Below are 6,103 nucleotides of genomic sequence, written 5' to 3' on the forward strand. Positions count from 1 at the left end.
CAAACCATTATTAATGTTACTGACTGGACTATCCATAGAAAAATATCATTACAATCATCATACATTTTGAGGAAATGGACACAAACTAAAATCACATTGGTTCTGTGAAACCTGCCCCAGGATGCTAGTCGTGTGTTTTTTTATAAGAAGAAAATGCACAGAAGCATATGATATTATTTTTTTGATTTTTTTCTGAAATCATGTAGTCTTCCAGGTTGATTATGCAACGTTTATTCTTTGTCTCAGATCACTATCAAGAGTTGTATTATTTTTTAATGAATCTTGCAAATTTTTGTTAAATTATTGTATATATTTGTGAAAATTTTATCCTGAGAGAATATTGAATTACAAATATTTTATTTGTGTAGAAACATAGGTAGAAAACCTTATCACTAGCATTAAATTGTCTTACCATGAAGACCGCAGCTTTCACGATTAGTCTAACTTTTAAGTTGTTGATATCTTTTTCTTTTCTTTTTGAAACTGGGGAAAAAATAGCTGAAATTATTGATTTATTGTTATTTCATGGTTAAAAAACCGATATACCCAAATTTTTTTGAGAATGTAATATCTAAAATCATTCCGTCAAAGCCATATTTGACCCATTAAACAACATTGAAGGAAGTAATAATAGCTGAAAATTATATAATACCTCATTTTAAATAGGAACTAGGTACAGTTCCTCTTTTGTTCCTAACTTACACTGAATATTCAGTCCATCGGTCAACTTGATAAGATAACTCAGTTCATAGGGGCAAAGATGTACTCTGACATATCCTGATCTTGAATAACTAAGCATTTGTGATATCAAGTGATCAAACAAATCCAATGCTGATAATTTATTATCTCTCTGAAAAAAATGTTATACATGTCGGGTTATCTTATCAAAGTTATTGTTTAATTTGCTTGAGTTCGACCAAAAGGTAATCAGAATACAAACAAGCTCACAACACAGGCAAATATGTAGATTTATGATTTTTTATCAAATCTGTTTATTGGGTTGGAAGTCGTTTTCATGAGCATTTGCTAGTGGTCACATGGTCAATTTTAAAGGCCTTTAGAATAGGATCTATTCACAAACAATCAGCATTCTTGTTTGAGGTTGAGTTCATTCTTCTTGTCGGGTCACTACACAAGACCTGTCCAGTGGAGGGTACAAGATCTGGCTTTGGGGTTAAATGACTCCAGATCTTCGGCAGTACACGGCTCTGGTAGGAGGGGAGCAGACCAGAATGTGTAGCATCATCTGATCCTCCCAACACTCACAAGTTGAATTCATAATCTCATGGGTCAATTTACAATAAAAAATAATGATTTGTAATTTTTTGTATCGTTCTTTATGTATAGTAAAGTTTGTGTCAGAATGTGTCTGACCAACTTTAAAGAACACCTTCCAGAGATATCAAACTGTGAAAATTACCATCAAATCGCAATTTAATGGATATTCAGCCCCCTCTCTCCCCTTTGCCATTCCGGTTGATCTGGTATATAATATGTACCATTTTTTTCAGTGATGGCGATCTATTGATGTTAAAAATCAATCTTCAGCTACATTCAACATAAAGAAATGTAGATTAATTTAAAGAAAGGAAATGTACAACTCTGTTATATTTTATGATAGATTTTATACTTTTGTACAGACATGATTGCAGTGCTTTTAGTTCTAATAGAAAATCAGGGAAAAGACTCACTCTTGTAGTGGCCATGATATTTTTTTTAACTGTCCTTTAAAAAGAAATATATTCAAGTAGGAGCAGAATGAGCCTTATTCTTAGCTATTCGGTATCTTTTCTACTGCACTCGAGAGCTTGGCATGTAAAAAAAACCAATGTGTATGTATCAAGAGAATCACTCACAAATAGTTTGAATAATTTAATTTGGCATGAAGTAAGTGAACTTTAAAAAGAGGCATTCCATTATCTGCATTTTTATTCTTTTTTATTTACCATTGCATGACAAAGTTACTGTAAATGTTAATGCTACTGGACCCTAGTAATTTGATAATCAGGCCCTTGATATATTTTAATAATTATTATTTGTCATTATGTATTTGGCCATAAAAACATACAAACTGTACAATGCTAATACAAATATACAATTTGAGTAATCAAATATAAGTGATTAAAAAATAAAGAGAAGAGAGTAAAAATAGGGTTTTATATGGGCCAGGGCTCAGGAAAATAAATTCAGTATATTACAGGCATCATGCCCTCACAGAAAACCATTGAGAAAGTATTGCACATTATAGGAATACACAATTAATCAAAATTCAATTAAAACCAATTGAACAAATATTGGCACATTGTGTAGTACTTTTTGTAAAAAAAAAGATAACAAATTTGAATCACAACTGGCAGAATTTTGAAGCATACATGATTCAAACCATATTTTTAAGTGTGAATTTATTCTGTGTAGTTTTTATTGTATTATGTATTACACATATTCCATAGTACGAGGTAATCAATTATCAATATGTGAGCATTATATTTACTGCTCATTTCCTCTCTGTAGAATGGTGATTGCATTGTAGTTTGTAAATAGAATCGATGATCCTTTTGTAGAAAAGAAAATGACCCTTTGTACTGTTTCTATTGCTTTTGGTGGATTTTTTTTGTGTGTGTGAATGGTCATTTGGATTTAAAATATGTCCCTTGGAAGTGATCTCGTTGAATAATTTGATAAATTAGAAACAAAAACCAGACAGGAGTAGAAACAGAGAGAGGGTGAGTGAGATGAGTGAGAGGGAAAGGAAAGAGCGTAATTTCCTTCAGCAAGAAATTTATCCACACTGTGCTGCACCCAACCCAGGTTAGATGAATGGGTACCCGTTAGGAAGAAATTCCTTGAATGCTTTGAGCGCCTAGGCAGCCCAGCTAAAGCCGGGGTAAAAATAAAAGCAGGGCCCGCTGGGAGAACAGTTTTCAGAACTGAAGCGGCTTCCCTGGGTAAATATTCCTATATTATTATTAAGAGGGGATATAGTTTGAATCAAATGAAAAAAGGAGTATTTTTTTTCAATTCAATTTGCATTTATTTCATTCTCGATAAAAATTATAAAGCAAGGTATGAAAAAACAATATATTTACAAGCAAGAGTAAAAATGAAAATGAAATGGAGAACTGCATAAATAAGGCCAATAGGCCTTGTGTAAGGAGGGAGTATAAAGTAAAATCAAACAAAAGAGATCAAAATAAAGTAAAGTTTACTTTAACTCCAAATTTGCTTTATTAAAAGATAAAAAAGAGATAGAAAAACCCTAATTATGAAGGTTAAGACATATCCATACAGTAGCTACGGGTTTTTAATATTTGATTTTTTTGACACCTCACTAAATCAAATGTTCACAGATTTTAACAATATATATCTTCAGAAATATTATATCCTCTATCCTTATATACTAGAAAGTTTCTTTAAAGGACAAGTCCACCCCAACAAAAACTTGATTTGAATAAAAATGGAAAAATTTAACAAGCATAACACTGAAAATTTCATCAAAATCGGATGTAAAATAAGAAAGTTATGGCATTTTAAAGTTTCGCTTATTTTCAACAAAATAGTTATATGAACGAGCCAGTTACATCCAAATGAGAGAGTTGATGACATCACTCACTCACTATTTCTTTTGTATTTTATTACATGAAATATGAAATATTTCTATTTTCTCGTCATTGTCATGTGAAATGAAGTTTCATTCCTCCCTGAACACGTGGAATTCCATTATTTTAACATTTTGTGCTTCAGGCAATGAGGTCCTAATCATCAAATTCGTAAAAATTGAAATATTGTATAATTCAAATAATAAAAAACAAAAGAAATAGTGAGTGAGTGACATCATCGACTCTCTCATTTGGATGTAACTGGCTCGTTCATATAACTATTTTGTTGAAAATAAGCAAAACTATGAAATGTCATAACTTTCTTATTTTACATCCGATTTTGATGAAATTTTCAACATTGTGCTTGTCTGATTTTTCTCTATTGATTTAAATCAACATTTTTCTGAGGTGGACTTGACCTTTAAACAAAACCATGAACTATTCTAATTGGGAATTTCTGAGTTTATATTAAATTGGAAGCTGCTTTTAATATGATGTCATGAATAAAAAAAAAACTTTAAAAAATATCTTAACTCTATTATTCTTTGATGGGTTTCCTTTAAACTATCATTTATATTCTCCTTTTTTTGTTACAAAAACAAAGAATTTTAGCGTGAGAGCAAAATGTTCTACCTATATTGTGCTGAGTATTACTCCTGGCCCTGGCCTGGAAGCGGGGATGCTGCGTGTATAATCCATAGAAATACAGGAAAACCCTTTTTTGGCCTCTTAAATTTGTCGGGCCTTCATTTTGCAGTACCCTTTTTCAAATCACTTCAGCACCCCCAGTCAAAAAATTGTTCCAAGGGCCTTTGTATTACTCCGAGCCCCGCGAGAATGTACGCATGTACGGACAGGGGCGTCGATCCATTTTTCAGATTGGGGGGGGGGGGCAAAATCATGAATTAGGCCTAACTTTCCAAAGGCGCTCGATCACACAAATCAAACAAACTATCTCACACACACACATATGCCTATATATATATATCAGGCGCGCCGGAACGCTTTCATTTTTTTTTTTTGGGGGGGCAAAATCCCGAAGGGGGCACACTGATATATTTGACAGCGTGAGATACCGAAGCGATCGTGCGGGAGAGGGGTTTGGACCCCCCCGTAAGGATTTTGTTTTAAAAATGGAGTATAAAACTTGCGTTTCTAAGAGAATTCAAAAATAAATTTCTTGAGAATTAAACATAGAATTCACTACGAAAGACTATACTCAGAGTTTATGAGAACCTATAAAATCTACGCGCAAAATGTGTTTTTTGTGTCTAATCAATTAAATTACATAATACGCTAATATTGACTCAAAATACCAGAAATTTTTCAGCATTATCCTTTCAGAAATATTATTTATGTACATTTACATACACGGACGACACGAGAGAGCACAATTATCATAAGTTTCAAGGAGTGTATTAAGCAGAAGAAGCGTAACAACAGAAACAACATACATTCTAATGAATGTCTTTTCAAATTCAAAATGTCATACTGTTCTGACGTGGCAGACGTCGACCGATAAGCACTTATATCCCCACTTTATGCAAATCATTTCTGAACTCAGCATTGGAGATAGTCAGTCCCTGATTATCCATGCATATGCAAAACGTTTCATATTCTGTAACTGGAGGAAAAAATAAATATGACCTGCTTAATTATTGTCTAACAATTTTAAACTTTTCTGAAAATTTATAACATTACTCGATTTATGTGTTTCCTTTGGCATGTTTTGTATGGCTGGGAAGCACTTTTGGATGACCCCTTCAAAATCTTCTTTTTTCTTTACATATCTGGGGAAAATGTGACCATAATTATGATGAATATCAAATTCCAGGAAATATTCATTTGTAAATAATCATGAATTAACAAACTACGGCAGTTAATAATGTACATTATTTAGAAGAAAACAATTACATTCCAATAGCGGATGTGGTTGACGGTACACCTTGTGGAGTTTTCGAAAAAGTGGATAGAGGAAGAAGTGAAATTGATAGGAGGAAGTGGACAGTTGATAGTCGAGTAATTTTTTGTTCAAATGAGCGTAGTCCTGATAAAGACAGTAAACCAGAAAAGGTCGAAAACTTGAAGAGGCTTGATTAGTTGATAGATGAGTACTCCATTCGCCGACTCAAGCTAGCATCTTCTCATTTATCCAATAAGCAACTACTCAAGCCTCATATAACTCTTTAAACTTTTCGGTCATTTTTACAGCTATTTTCCGATTCCATATATATGTTGCTCGAGTAACTAGCGTTCACGCGCGTTGGTGATATCGGGTCCGGGGAGCATTTCATGAAAGGACTTGTCGGAAGTTTTATCCGCCAAGTCCTGTTTTACCCGACAGTTGCTATGGTAACAATGCTTCTCAACCAATCAGAATATAGGATACGAAAGTTGTCAGATCTGACAACTTGTAAGACGAAAATATTGATGAAACACCACCCCGGTCTGAGCGTTTCTGGGCGACCGCGCGTTTGTTAGCCGACACAGCATTGGTGAACCACTTT

The sequence above is a fragment of the Lytechinus variegatus genome, chromosome 4 (assembly GCF_018143015.1).
Source record: "Lytechinus variegatus isolate NC3 chromosome 4, Lvar_3.0, whole genome shotgun sequence".
Classification (NCBI taxonomy): Eukaryota; Metazoa; Echinodermata; class Echinoidea; order Temnopleuroida; family Toxopneustidae; genus Lytechinus; species Lytechinus variegatus.